This window comes from Lithobates pipiens, unplaced genomic scaffold, assembly GCF_037356315.1.
Source record: "Lithobates pipiens isolate NorthernLeopardFrog02 unplaced genomic scaffold, aLitPip1_a1.2 Scaffold_8, whole genome shotgun sequence".
Taxonomy (NCBI): Eukaryota; Metazoa; Chordata; class Amphibia; order Anura; family Ranidae; genus Lithobates; species Lithobates pipiens.
Genome location: NW_027507903.1, coordinates 670,432,231 through 670,447,420, shown reverse-complemented (window position 1 = coordinate 670,447,420; position 15,190 = coordinate 670,432,231).

The window sequence follows — 15,190 nt, the reverse complement described above, 5'->3', positions numbered from 1 at the left end:
TTCCCTCTCCATATACTCCGCTCCTGTCTTCCGCTCCGGTCTCCCACTCAGGTCCCCCTTCCCTGTCCTCCGCTCCGGTCCCCCCTCCGTGTCCTCCGCTCTGGTCCCCCGCTCCGGTCCCCCCTCCAGTCCTGCGCTCTGGTCCCCCCGTGTCCACCGGTCTGGTACCCCCTCTGTGTCCTCCGCTCTGGTACTCCCCCCATGTCCTCCGCTCTGGTCCTCCTTCCATGTCCTCTGCTCCGGTCCCCCCTCTGTGTCCTCTGCTCCGGTCCCCCCTCCGTGTCCTCTGCTCCGGTCCCCCTCCGTGTCCTCTGCTCCGGTCCCCCTTCGTGTCCTCCGCTCCGGTCCCCCTCTGTATACTCCGCTCTGCTCCTCCTCTCAGGTCTCCCGCTCCGGTCCCTCCTCCGTGTCCTTCGCTCCTGTCCCCCTCCATATACTCCGCTCCAGTCTTCCGCTCCGGTCTCCCACTCAGGTCCCCCTTCCCTGTCCTCTGCTCTGGTCTCCCCTCCGTGTCCTACGCTCCAGTCCCCCATGGTGTCCTCCGGTCCCCCTCCGTATACTCCGGTCCTCCTCTCTGGTCTCCCACTCCGGTCCCCTCCGTGTCCTCCGCTTCAGTCCAACATCTGCGTTCTCCACTCCTGTCCCCCCTTCCGTGTCCTCTGCTACGGTCCCCCCTCCGTGTCCGCTCCGCTCCCCCTCCGTATACTCCGCTATGGTCCTCCTCTCTGGTCTCCCGCTCCGGTCCTCCTCTCTGATCTCCTGCTCTGGTCCCCCCACTGTGTCCTCAGCTCCAGTCCTCCCTCCGTGTCCTCTGCTCCGGTCCCCCTCCGTTTCTGCTCTGGTCTCCTCCGTATACTCCTCTCCAGTCCTCCTCTCCGGTCTCCTGCTCCGGTCTCCCCTCCGCGTCCTACGCTCCGGTCCCCCATCATGTCCTCTGCTCCGGTCCCCCTCCGTGTACTCTGGTCCAGTCTTCCGCTCCGGTCCACCCTCCGTATACTCTTCTACAGTCCTCCCCTCCGGTCCTCCTCTTTGCTCTCCCGCTCCGGTCCTCCTCTCCGGTCTCCCGCTCTGGTTCCTCCTCCATGTCCTCCACTCTGGCCCCCCTCCATATACTCCGCTCCAGTCTGCCCTCCATATCCTCCACTCTGGTCCCCTACTCCGGTCCCCCTCCGTATACTCCGCTCCGGTCCTCCTCTCCGGTCTCCCGCTCTGGCCCCCCCTCTGTGTCCTCCACTCCGGTCCCCCCTCCGTGTCCTCCGCTCTGGTCTCCCTCTGTGTCCGCTCCGGTCCCCCTCCGTATACTCCTCTCTGGTCCTCCACTCCGGTCTCCCGCTCCGGTCCTCCTCTCCGGTCTCCCGCTCCGGTCCCCCCTCCATGTCCTCTGCTCCGGTCCCCCCTCCTCCGTGTCCTCCACTTTGGTCCCCCTCCATATACTCCGCTCCGGTCCCCCCTCCATGTCCTCCACTCTGTTCCCCATCTCCGGTCCCCCCTCTGTGTCCTCCACTTTGGTCCCCCGCTCTGGTCCCCCCTCCTCTGTGTCCTCCACTCTGGTCCCCCTCCATATACTCCACTCCAGTTCCCCCTCCATGTCCTCCAATCTGGTACCCAGCTCCGGTCCCCCCTCTGTGTTCTCCACTCTGGTCCCCCATCATGTCCTCTGCTCCGGTCCCCCTCCGTATACTCTTGTCCAGTCTTCCGCTCCGGTCTCCTGCTCCGGTCCACCCTCCTTATACTCTTCTACAGTCCTCCCCTCCGGTCCTCCACTTCGCTCTTCCGCTCCGGTCCTCCTCTCCGGTCTCCCGCTCTGGTTCCTCCTTCGTGTCCTCCACTCTGGCCCACCCTCCATATACTCCGCTCCAGTCTGCCCTCCATATCCTCCGCTCCGGTCCTCCTCTCCGGTCTCCCGCTCTGGCCCCCCCTCTGTGTCCTCCGCTCCGGTCCCCCCTCCGTGTCCTCCGCTCCTGTCCCCCTCCATATGCTCCGCTCCAGTCTTCCGCTCCGGTCTCCCACTCAGGTCCCCCTTCCATGTCCTCTGCTCCGGTCTCCCCTCCGTGTCCTACGCTCCAGTCCCCCATGGTGTCCTCCGGTCCCCCTCTGTATACTCCGGTCTTCCTCTCTGGTCTCCCACTCCGGTCCACCCTCCGTGTCCTCCGCTCCAGTCCAACATCTGCGTTCTCCACTCCTGTCCTCCCTTCCGTGTCCTCTGCTCCGGTCCCCCCTCCGTGTCCGCTCCGCTCCCCCTCCGTATACTCCTCTACGGTCCTCCTCTCTGGTCTCCCGCTCCGGTCCTCCTCTCTGATCTCCTGCTCTGGTCCCCCCTCCGTGTCCTCACCTCCAGTCCTCCCTCTGTGTCCTCTGCTCCGGTTCCCCCTCCGTTTCTGCTCTGGTCTCCTCCGTATACTCCTCTCCAGTCCTCCTCTTCGGTCTCCTGCTCTGGTTTCCCCTCCGCGTCCTACGCTCCGGTCCCCCATCATGTCCTCTGCTCCGGTCCCCCTCCGTATACTCTGGTCCAGTCTTCCGCTCCGGTCTCCTGTTCCGGTCCACCCTCTGTATACTCTTCTACAGTCCTCCCCTCCGGTCCTCCTCTTTGCTCTCCCACTCTGGTTCCTCCTCCGTGTCCTCCACTCTGGACCCCTCCATATACTCCGCTCCAGTCTGCCCTCCATATCCTCCACTCTGGTCCCCTACTCCGGTCCCCCTCCGTATACTCCGCTCCGGTCCTCCTCTCCGGTCTCCCGCTCTGGCCCCCCCTCTGTGTCCTACGCTCCGGTCCCCCCTCCATATCCTCCACTCTGTTCCCCATCTCCAGTCCCCCCTCTGTGTCCTCCACTTTGGTCCCCCGCTCCGGTCCCCCCTCCTCTGTGTCCTCCACTCTGGTCCCCCTCCATATACTCCACTCCGGTTCCCCCTCCATGTCCTCCAATCTGGTACCCAGCTCCGGTCCCCCCTCTGTGTTCTCCACTCTGGTCCCCAGCTCCGGTCCCCCCTCTGTGTCCTCCGCTCCTGTCCCACTACGTATACTCCGCTCCAGTTTTCTCCTCTACTCCTCCACAGTCCTCCTCTCCAGTCTCCCGCTCCGGTCCTCCTCTCTGATCTCCTGCTCCGGTCCCCCCTGCGTGTCCTCAGCTCCAGTCCTCCCTCCGTGTCCTCCGCTCCGGTCCCCCCTCCGTGTCTGCTCTGGTCTCCTTCGTATACTCTACTCCAGTTCTCCTCTCCGGTCTCCTGCTCCGGCCTCCCCTCCGTGTCCTGCGCTCCGGTCCGCCATCCTGTCCTCTGCTCCGGTCCCCCTCCGTATACTCTGGTCCAGTCTTCCGCTCTGGTCTCCTGCTCCGGTCCCCCCTCTGTGTCCGCTCCGGTCCCCCCTCCGTACACTCCTCTACGGTCCTCCTCTCCGGTCTCCTACTATGGTCCTCCTCTCTGATCTCCTGCTCCGGTCCCCCCTCTGTGTCCTCAGCTCTGGTCCCCCCTCAGTGTCTGCTCCAGTCTCCTCTGTATACTCCTCTCCGTATACTCCTCTCCGGTCCTCCTCTCTGGTCTCCCGCTTCAGTCCTCCTCTCCGGTGACCCGCTCCGGTCCCCCCTCCGTGTCCTCCACTCCGGTCCCCCCACCGTGTCCTCCACTCTTGTCCCCCTCCATACACTCCGCTCTGGTCTCCCCTCTGTGTCCTCCACTCTGGTCCCCCGATCTGGTCCCCCCCCGTGTCCTCCACTCCATTCCCCTGCTCCGGTCCCCCTCCTCTGTGTCCTCCACTCTGGTCCCCCTTCATATACTCTGCTCTGGTCTCCCCTCCGTGTCCTCCACTCCAGTCCCCCGCTCCGGTCCCCCCTCCTCTTTGTCCTCCACTCTGGCTCCCCTCCATATGCTTCGCTCCGGTCCCCCCTCCATCTCCTCTGCTCCGGTCCCCCCTCTGTGTCCTCTGTTCCGGTCCCCCCTCCGTGTCCTCCACTCTGGTTTCCCACTCAGGTCCCCCCTCCATGTCCTCCACTCTGGTCCCCGTCTCCGGTCCCCTCTCCGTGTCCTCCGCTCTGGTCCCCCGCTCCGGTCCCCCCTCTATGTCCTCCGCTCCTGTCCCCTTCCGTATACTCTCCCGCTCCGGTCCACCCTCCGTGTCCTCCGCTCCGGTCCAACATCCGTGTTCCCAACTCCTGTCCACTCTGGTCCCCCTCCATATACTTCGCTCCAGTTTCCCCTCCATCTCCTCCGCTCTGGTCCTCCCTCCATGTACTCTGCTTTGGTCTCCCCTCCATGTCCTCCGCTCCCGTCCCCCTCCGTATATTCCGCTCCGGTCCTCCTCTCCGGTCTACCGTGCTGGTTCCCCCTCCGTGTCCTCTGCTTCGGTCCCCCCTCCGTGTCCTCCGTTCCGGTCCCCCCTCCGTGTCCTCCACTCTGGTCCCCCACTCCGGTCCCCCCTCCTCTGTGTCCTCCACTTTGGTACCCCACCGTATACTCTTCTCCGGTCCTCCTCTCCAGTCTTCCGCTCCGGTCCTCCTCTCCGGTCTCCCGTTCCGGTCCTCCTCTTCGGTGTCCCGCTCTGGGCCTCCTCTCTGGTCTCCCGCTCCGGTCCCCCCTCCATGTCCTCCGCTCCGGTCCCCCCTCTGTGTTCTCCATTCCGGTCCTCCCTCTGTTTCCTCCACTCCCGTCCTCCCTCTGTGTCCTCTGCTACAGTACCTCCTCCGTGTCCTCCACTCTGGCCCCCCCTCCATATATTCCACTCCGGTCTCCCCTCCGTGTCCTCCACTCTGGTCCCCCGCTCGGGTCCCCCGTCCGTGTCCTCCACTCTGGTCCCCCATTCCGGTCCCCCCTCCTCCGTGTCCTCCACTTTGGTCCCCCTCCATATACTCTGCTCTGTTCCCCCCTCCATATCATCCACTCTGGTCCCCATCTCCGGTCCCCTCTCCGTGTCCTCCGCTCTGGTCCCCTGCTCCGGTCCCCCCTCTATGTCCTCCGCTCCTGTCCCCTTCCGTATACTCTGCTCCAGTCTTCCGCTCTGGCCTCCCACTCTGGTCCCCCTTCCATGGCCTCCGCTCCGGTCCCCCCTCCGTGTTCTCCGTTCCGGTCCCCCCCCTCCGTTTCCTCCGCTCCCGTCCTCCCTCCATGTCCTCTGCTCCGGTTCCTCCTCCGTGTCCTCCACTCTAGTCCCCCGCTCCGGTCCCCCTCCATATACTCCGCTCCGGTCCTCCTCTCCGGTCTCCCGCTCTGGTCCCCCCTCTGTGTCCTCTGCTCCGGTCCCCCCCACTGTGTCCTCCTCTCCGGTCCCCCTCTGTGTCCGCTCCGGTCCCCCTCCGGATACTCTTCTGCGGTCCTCCTCTCCAGTCTCCCACTCCGGTCCTCCTCTCCGGTCTCCCGCTCCGGTCCTCCTCTCCGGTCTCCCTCTCCAGTCCTCCTCTCCGGTCTCCCGCTCCGGTCCCTCCTCCATGTCCTCTGCTCCGGTCCCTCCTCCATGTTCTCCTTTCTGGTCCCCCCTCTGTTTCCTCCGCTCCTGTCCTCCCTCCATGTCCTCTGCTCCGGTTCCTCCTCCGTGTCCTCCACTCTGGCCCCCCTCCATATACTCCACTCCGGTCTCCCCTCTATGTCCTCCACTCTGGTCCCCCGCTCTGGTCCCCCGTCCGTGTCCTCCACTCCGGTCCCCCCTCCTCCGTGTCCTCCACTTTGGTCCCCCTCCATATACTCCGTTCCGTTCCCCCCTCCATATTATCCACTCTGGTCCCCATCTCCGGTCCCCCCTCCGTGTCCTCCACTCTGGTCTCTCGCTCTGGTCCCCCTCCATATAGTCCGCTCCGGTCCTCCTCTCCGGTCTCCTGCTCTGGTCCCCCCTCCGTGTCCTCCGCTCTGGTCCCCCCACCGTGTCCTCCATTCCTGTCCTCCCTCTGTGTCCTCTACTCCGGTCCCCCCTCCGTGTCCTCTGCTTCGGTCCCCCCTCCGTGTCCTCTGCTCCGGTCCCTCCTCCGTGTCCTCCGCTCCAGTCCCCCTCTGTGTCCGCTCTGGTCCCCCTCCGTATACTCTTCTCCGGTCCTCCTCTCCAGTCTCCCGCTCCGGTCCTCCTCTCCAGTCTCCCGCTCCGGTCCTCCTCTTCGGTCTCCCGCTCCGGGGCTCCTCTCTGGTCTCCCGCTCCGGTCCCCCCTCCATGTCCTCCACTCCGGTCCCCCCTCTGTGTTCTCCGTTCCGGTCCTCCCTCCGTTTCCTCCACTCCCGTCCTCCCTCCGTGGCCTCTGCTACGGTTCCTCCTCCGTGTCCTCCACTCTGGCCCCCTCCATATATTTCACTCCGGTCTCCCCTCCGTGTCCTCCACTCTGGTCCCCCGCTCGGGTCCCCCGTCCGTGTCCTCCATTCTGGTCCCCCATTCCGGTCCCCCCTCCTCCGTGTCCTCCACTTTGGTCCCCCTCCATATACTCTGCTCTGTTTCCCCCTCCATATCATCCACTCTGGTCCCCATCTCCGGTCCCCCCTCTGTGTCCTCCACTCTGGTCCCCTGCTCTGGTCCCTCCTCTGTGTCCCCCACTCCGGTCCTCCCTCCGTGTCCTCTTCTTCGGTCCCCCCTCCGTGTCCTCTGCTCCGGTCCCCCCTCCGTGTCCTCCGCTCCAGTCCCCCTCTGTGTCCGCTCCGGTCCCCCTCCGTATACTCTTCTCCGGTCCTCCTCTCCAGTCTCCTGCTTCGGTCCTCCTCTCCGGTCTCCCGCTCCAGTCCTCCTCTTCGGTCTCCCACTCTGGGCCTCCTCTCTGGTCTCCCGCTCCGGTCCCCCCTCCATGTCCTCCGGTCCCCCCTCTGTGTTCTCCGTTCCGGTCCTCCCTCCGTTTCCTCCACTCCCGTCCTCCCTCCGTGTCCTCTGCTACGGTTTCTCCTCCGTGTCCTCCACTCTGGCCCCCCTCCATATATTCCACTCTGGTCTCCCCTCCGTGTCCTCCACTCTGGTCCCCCACTCGGGTCCCCCGTCCGTGTCCTCCACTCTGGTTCCCCATTCCGGTCCCCCCTCCATGTCCTCCACTCTGGTCTCTCGCTCCGGTCCCCCTCCATATAGTCCGCTCCGGTCCTCCTCTCCGGTCTCCTGCTCTGGTCCCCCCTCCGTGTCCTCCGCTCTGGTCCCCCCACCGTGTCCTCCACTCCTGTCCTCCCTCTGTGTCCTCTACTCCGGTCCCCCCTCCGTGTCCTCTGCTTCGGTCCCCCCTCCGTGTCCTCTGCTCCGGTCCCCCCTCCGTGTCCTCCGCTCCAGTCCCCCTCTGTGTCCTCCGCTCCTGTCCCCCTCCGTATATTCCGCTCCAGTTTTCCGCTCTGGTCTCCCACTCCGGTCCCCCTTCCACGTCCTCCGCTCCGGTCCCCCCTCCGTGTCCTCCACTCCGGTCCCCCCTCCGTGTCCTCCACTGTGTTCTCCCTCCATATACCCCGCTCTGGTCCCTTCTCTGTGTCCTCCGTTCCTGTCCCCCTCCGTATACTCCGCTCCAGTCTTCTGCTCAGGTCTCCCACTCCAGTCCCACCTCCATGTCCTCCGCTCCGGTCCCCCCTCCGTGTGCTCTGTTCCAGTCCCCCCTCCGTGTCCTCCGCTCCGGTCCCCCTTCCGTGTCCTCAGCTCCAGTCCCCCCTTCGTGTCCTCTGATCCAGTCCCCCCACTGTGTCCTCCACTGTGGTCCCCCTCCATATACTCCGCTCCGGTCTCCCCTCCGTGTCCTCCACTCTGGTCCCCCGCTCGGGTCCCCCGTCCGTGTCCTCCACTCTGGTCCCCCATTCCGGTCCCCCCTCCTCCGTGTCCTCCACTTTGGTCTCCCTCCATATACTCTGCTCTGTTCCCCCCTCCATATCATCCACTCTGGTCCCCATCTCCGGTCCCCCCTCTGTGTCCTCCACTCTGGTCCCCTGCTCTGGTCCCTCCTCTGTGTCCCCCACTCCGGTCCTCCCTCCGTGTCCTCTGCTTCGGTCCCCCCTCCGTGTCCTCTGCTCCGGTCCCACCTCCGTGTCCTCCGCTCCAGTCCCCCTCTGTGTCCGCTCCGGTCCCCCTCTGTATACTCTTCTCCGGTCCTCCTCTCCAGTCTCCCGCTCCGGTCCTCCTCTCCGGTCTCCTGCTCCGGTCCTCCTCTTCGGTCTCCCGCTCTGGGCCTCCTCTCTGGTCTCCTGCTCCAGTCCCCCCTCCATGTCCTCCGCTCCGGTCCCCCCTCTGTGTTCTCCGTTCCGGTCCTCCCTCCGTTTCCTCCACTCCCGTCCTCCCTCCGTGTCTGCTACGGTTTCTCCTCCGTGTCCTCCACTCTGGCCCCCCTCCATATGTTCCACTCCGGTCTCCCCTCCGTGTCCTCCACTCTGGTCCCCCGCTCGGGTCCCCCGTCCGTGTCCTCCACTCTGGTCCCCCATTCCGGTCCCCCCTCCTCCATGTCCTCCACTTTGGTCCCACTCCATATACTCTGCTCTCTTTCCCCCTCCATATCATCCACTCTGGTCCCCATCTCCGGTCCCCCCTCTGTGTCCTCCACTCTGGTCCCCTGCTCTGGTCCCTCCTCTGTGTCCCCCACTCCGGTCCTCCCTCCTCTGTGTTCTCCACTCTGGTCCCCCTCCATATACTCCACTCCGGTCCCCCCTCCATGTCCTCCACTCTGGTACCCAGCTTCGGTCCCCCCTCCGTGTCCTCCACTCTGGTCCCCCACTCTGGTCCCTCCTCTGTGTCCCCCACTCCGGTCCTCCCTCCTCTGTGTTCTCCACTCTGGTCCCCCTCCATATACTCCACTCCGGTCCCCCCTCCATGTCCTCCACTCTGGTACCCAGCTTCGGTCCCCCTCCGTGTCCTCCACTCTGGTCCCCCACTCTGGTCCCCCCTCTGTGTCCTCCGCTCCTGTCCCCCGCCGTATATTCCGCTCCAGTTTTCCGCTCTGGTCTCCCACTCCGGTCCCCCTTCCATGTCCTCCGCTCCGGTCCCCCCTCTGTGTCCTCCACTCCGGTCCCCCCTCCGTGTCCTCCACTGTGGTCTCCCTCCATATACCACGCTCTGGTCCCTCCTCTGTGTCCTCCGTTCCTGTCCCCCTCCGTATACTCCGCTCCAGTCTTCTGCTCAGGTCTCCCACTCCAGTCCCAGCTCCATGTCCTCCGCTCCGGTCCCCCCTCCGTGTGCTCTGTTCCAGTCCCCCCTCCGTGTCCTCCGCTCCGGTCCCCCTTCCGTGTCCTCAGCTCCAGTCCCCCCTTCGTGTCCTCTGATCCAGTTCCCCCACTGTGTCCTCCACTGTGGTCCCCCTCCATATACTCCGCTCTGGTCTCCCCTCTGTGTCCTCCGCTCCAGTCCACCCTCCATGTCCTCCACTCCGGTCCCCCGCTCCGTTCCCCCTCCGTGTCCTCTGCTCCGGTTCCTCCTCCGTGTCCTCCACTCTGGCCCCCCATTCCGGTCCCCCCTCCTCCATGTCCTCCACTTTGGTCCCACTCCATATACTCTGCTCTCTTTCCCCCTCCATATCATCCACTCTGGTCCCCATCTCCGGTCCCCCCTCTGTGTCCTCCACTCTGGTCCCCTGCTCTGGTCCCTCCTCTGTGTCCCCCACTCCGGTCCTCCCTCCTCTGTGTTCTCCACTCTGGTCCCCCTCCATATACTCCACTCCGGTCCCCCCTCCATGTCCTCCACTCTGGTACCCAGCTTCGGTCCCCCCTCCGTGTCCTCCACTCTGGTCCCCCACTCTGGTCCCTCCTCTGTGTCCCCCACTCCGGTCCTCCCTCCTCTGTGTTCTCCACTCTGGTCCCCCTCCATATACTCCACTCCGGTCCCCCCTCCATGTCCTCCACTCTGGTACCCAGCTTCGGTCCCCCTCCGTGTCCTCCACTCTGGTCCCCCACTCTGGTCCCCCCTCTGTGTCCTCCGCTCCTGTCCCCCGCCGTATATTCCGCTCCAGTTTTCCGCTCTGGTCTCCCACTCCGGTCCCCCTTCCATGTCCTCCGCTCCGGTCCCCCCTCTGTGTCCTCCACTCCGGTCCCCCCTCCGTGTCCTCCACTGTGGTCTCCCTCCATATACCACGCTCTGGTCCCTCCTCTGTGTCCTCCGTTCCTGTCCCCCTCCGTATACTTCGCTCCAGTCTTCTGCTCAGGTCTCCCACTCCAGTCCCAGCTCCATGTCCTCCGCTCCGGTCCCCCCTCCGTGTGCTCTGTTCCAGTCCCCCCTCCGTGTCCTCCGCTCCGGTCCCCCTTCCGTGTCCTCAGCTCCAGTCCCCCCTTCGTGTCCTCTGATCCAGTTCCCCCACTGTGTCCTCCACTGTGGTCCCCCTCCATATACTCCGCTCTGGTCTCCCCTCTGTGTCCTCCGCTCCAGTCCACCCTCCATGTCCTCCACTCCGGTCCCCCGCTCCGTTCCCCCTCCGTGTCCTCTGCTCCGGTTCCTCCTCCGTGTCCTCCACTCTGGCCCCCCTCCATATACTCCACTCCGGTCTCCCCTCCGTGTCCTCCACTCTGGTCCCCCGCTCCGGTCCCCCATCCGTGTCCTCCACTCCGGTCCCCCCTCCTCCGTGTCCTCCACTTTGGTCCCCCTCCATTTACTCCGCTCCGTTCCCCCCTCCATATTATCCACTCTGGTCCCCATCTCCGGTCCCCCCTCCGTGTCCTCCACTCTGGTCTCTCGCTCCAGTCCCCCTCCATATACTCCGCTCTGATCCTCCTCTCCGGTCTCCCACTCCAGTCCACCCTCCGTGTCCTCCGCTCCGGTCCCCCTTCGTATACTCTTCTCCGGTCCTCCTCTCCAGTCTCCCGCTTTGGTCCTCCTCTCCGGTCTCCCGCTCCGGTCCTCCTCCGCGGTCTCCCGCTCCGGGCCTCCTCTCCGGTCTCCCGCTCCGGTCCCCCCTCCATGTCCTCCACTCCGGTCCCCCCTCCGTGTTCTCCGTTCCGGTCCTCCCTCCGTTTCCTCTGCTCCCGTCCTCCCTCCATGTCCTCTGCTACGGTTCCTCCTCCGTGTCCTCCGCTCTGGCCCCCCTCCTTATATTCCACTCCGGTCTCCCCTCCGTGTCCTCCACTCTGGTCCCCCGCACCGGTCCCCCGTCCGTGTCCTCCACTCCGGTCCCCCACTCCGGTCCCCCCTCCTCCGTGTCCTCCACTTTGGTCCCCCTCCATATACTCTGCTCCGTTCCCCCCTCCATATCATCCACTCTGGTCCCCATCTCCGGTCCCCCCTCTGTGTTCTCCACTCTGGTCCCCCGCTCTGGCACCCCCTCCGTGTCCCCCACTCCGGTCCCCCCTCCTCTGTGTTCTCCACTCTGGTCCCCCTCCATATACTCCACTCCGGTCCCCCCTCCATGTCCTCCACTCTGGTACCCAGCTTCGGTCCCCCCTCTGTGTCCTCCACTCTGGTCCCCCACTCTGGTCCCCACTCTGTGTCCTCCGCTCCTGTCCCCTTCCGTATATTCCGCTCCAGTTTTCCGCTCTGGTCCCCCCTCCGTGTCCTCCGATTCGGGCCCCCTCCGTGTCCTCCACTCCGGTCCCCCCTCCGTGTCCTCCACTGTGGTCTCCCTCCATATACCCCGCTCTGGTCCCTCCTCTGTGTCCTCCGTTCCTGTCCCCCTCCGTATACTCCGCTCCAGTCTTCTGCTCAGATCTCCCACTCCAGCCCCCCCTCCATGTCCTCCGCTCCAGTCCCCCCTCCGTGTGCTCTGTTCCAGTCCCCCCTCCGTGTCCTCCGCTCTGGTCCCCCTTCCATGTCCTCAGCTTCAGTCCCCCCTCCGTGTCCTCCACTGTGGTCCCCCTCCATATACTCCGCTCTGGTCTCCCCTCAGTGTACTCCGCTCCAGTCCCCCCTCCATGTCCTCCACTCCCCCCCCCCCCGCTCCGTTCCCCCCTTCGTGTCCTCCACTCTGGTCCTTCGCTCCTGTCCCCCTCCGTATACTCCAATCCAGTTCTCCACTCCGGTCCCCCCTCCGTGTCCTCCACTCTGGTCCCCCACTCCGGTCCCCCCTCAGTGTTCTCTGCTCCTTTCCCCCCTGTGTCAATATTTCAGGATGGGGAGCGGAGGAAGGATCCAGTAAATCTGTCGGCTCCTTCCTATTCCAAATGAACAGAGTCAGTGATAACTGACTCAGTCCATTCATAACTGAGCATCGTAAACTGTGTTTATGATACTTCAGTTTATAAAGGGAGAGGAGCCTCTGTCTCCTGTCCATTCATCTCCAGTGCAGCTGAGGCTGCTGAGAAAGGGACTGGGGAATCTGTGTCCTCAGTCCCTTTCTGTGTCTCAAAAGAGAGATGTCAAGGGTCTGTTAAGACCCCTGATATCTCACCAAATCCCCCCAACAGGGCTGATAAAAAAATAAAGAAAAATAAAGAATTGTATAGGTTAAATTGTAACAATAATTTTAAAATTCAAAACACACTGACCCTGTCCATTAACCCCCCCCCCCCCCCCAAAAAAAATGCATTGTAAAAACAAATTGTGAAAAAAAAAAAATAACTGCTGACACAGTCCACGCATCATCAGTGCTGCATATTAGTGCTACTGTCACGTGACATAAAAAAAAAAAACGAGTACTTGAAAAAAAGTATCAGTACTTGTACTCAGTCTTAAAAACATGGTATCGGTGCAACCCTACTGTGATTTAGTGCCATACCTCCCAACTTTCTGAGATGGCAATGAGGGACACCTATTAAGAAAAAGTATGTAGGCATAGGACACACCCTCTGCCACTCCCCCTTAAAGAAGACTTGTACAAAAGAAAATAATTGGAAAAACCCACAAGTGTTTTTTTTTGCCACTACTATTCCTTATTTCTGTAAATTTTATTTAGTGACAGGAGCTTTGATTGGCATTGAGAGCGCATTAAAAAAATGTCCAATGGCACATTTTGAAGCAAGTGTAAACAAGGCTGAGGGTAGACTACAAAACCTAAAAGATGTGCAGGACCAAGACATTGCTAAAAGCAAAAAAAATGTTCTGAGACTCAAGGAGATTTTAGATGAGGATTCATCTGTTTCTGTCCTTCTTCTTAAGCCTGGTACACACAATTGGCCAACCAAGCGCCTGATTTTTGTCAAAAAGGCATGTGCCAGGATCTTGTCTTGCATACTTACAGTACACAATTATCGGCCAACAAACATACGTAGTGAAGTACTACGAGGAATTTCAGCTCTTGAGTACCACCCTTTGGGCCCCTTCTGATAATTTCGTGTTTGGTGAGCTTTGATTCTGACCATGGGTGTTTGTACTTTGGACTTTTGTGTGACGGATTTGTGTACAGATGATAGGAAAATCTGACAACAGACCATTGTCCGCTGAAAATTTACTAGCCTGTCATCCAGCCTGTTGGCATAAAATTGGACAATTGTCAAAAGGAGCGTACTAAAGCCTCGTACACACGATCAGATTTTCCGACGGGAATTGTATGATGACAGGCTGTTGGCAGAAAACCCGACTGTCTGTACGCTCCATCAGACAAGTGTTGTCGGATTTCCCGTGGACAAATGTTGGATGGCAGGCTTTAAAATTTTCCGCAGGCAAATGTCTGTTGTTGGATTTTACGAGCGTGTGTACACAAGTCCGTCGGACAAAAGGAAAAAACACTCTTGCTCAGAAGCAAGGATGAGCTGGAAGCGGTCGGTCTTGTAAACTAGCGTTTGTAATGGAGAATTAACATTTGTGACGCGGAAAATTATGAAATTTGGAAATGCAGCGCACAATTCTCTTCTTCTTTAACCACTTAAGCCCCGGACCATTTTCCAGCTAAAGGACCAAGCCCCTTTTTGATATTTGGCACTGCGTATCTTTAACTGACAATTGCACGGTCGTGCGACGTGGCTCCCAAACAAAATTGATATCCTTTTTCCCCACAAATAGAGCTTTCTTTTGGTGGTATTTGATCATCCCTGCGGTTTTTATTTTTTGCGCTATAAACAAAAAAAGAGCGTCAATTTTGAGAGAATTTTTTTTACATTTTGCTATAATAAATATTCCCCAAAAATATATATAAAAAAACAAATGTTCTCCCCAGTTTAGGCCGATACGTATTCTTCTACATATTTTTTGGTAAAACAAATCGCAATAAGCATTTATTGATTGGTTTGTGCAAAAGTTATAGTGTCTACAATATAGGGGATAGTTTTATGGCATTTTAATTAATTTTTATACATTTTTTTTTTTTTTACTAGTAATGGCGGCGATCAGTGATTTTTATTGTGACTGCGACATTATGGAAGACACATCGGACAATTTTGACACATTTTTGTGACCATTGGCATTAATACAGCGATCAGTGCGATTAAAAATGCACTGATTACTGTAAAAATGCCACTGGCAGTGAAGGGGTTAACCACTAGGGGGCAGTGTAGGGGTTAAGTGTGAGTGAGTGTTTTTTTTACTGTAGGGGGTGTGGCTTGGCATGTGACATCACTGATCGTCTTTCCCTATAAAAGGGAAGAGACGATCGGTGACAGCCTCACTAGGAAGCACGGGGAGAGGTTTGTTTACACAGACCTCTCCTCGTTCTTCAGGTCTGTGACCCGATCGCGGGACACTGGCGACGACGGTCACGGAGCTCAGGACCGGGACCCACGGCTGGGCTCTTAAAGGGCAACATACCTGTACATGCCTGTGCCCAGCCGTGCCATTCTGCCAACGTATATCGCTGTGAGGCGGTCCTTAAGTGGTCCTTAAATGGTTGTTGGGATAATAATGAAGCTGCTTTGCTGGTGATACTGATGGAGTTATTGCAAATTAATTTTCAAAGTCTTTTTTTTTTTCTGATATCCAGAATAATATTATTATGTTTTTTTATTTATTTATTTTTTTATTTGGGCAAGTTACCACAACACCAATTTCCTGTAGTTTTTAAGATCAAAGATACAACTATGTTGGTGTCCCTTGTTAATTTTACATTGTATTTTTTAAATGTAACTCCCTACTCCCAAACTGTCATTTGAAGTAAAACACATAGTCAAGTATTATTCTACACAATTTTTTTATTGTGCATTAAAAAAAGAAAACAAATAACAATAGACATGCTATCTGCCAATAGAACTTAACCACTTGACGTGATCAGGACTATGAGCCGCTGCGCGCCCCCGGGGGCGCGCATCGCGGCGATCGTTGTTGCGGGGTGTCAGTCTGACACCTGACAACTACGATCTCGGTAAAGAGTCTTCGACAGAGACTCTTTACCACGCGATCAGCCGTGTCCAATCACGGCTGATCACAGTGTAAATAGGAAGAGCCGGTGATCGGCTTTTTCTCACTCGCGTCTGTCAGATGCGAGTAGAGGAGAGC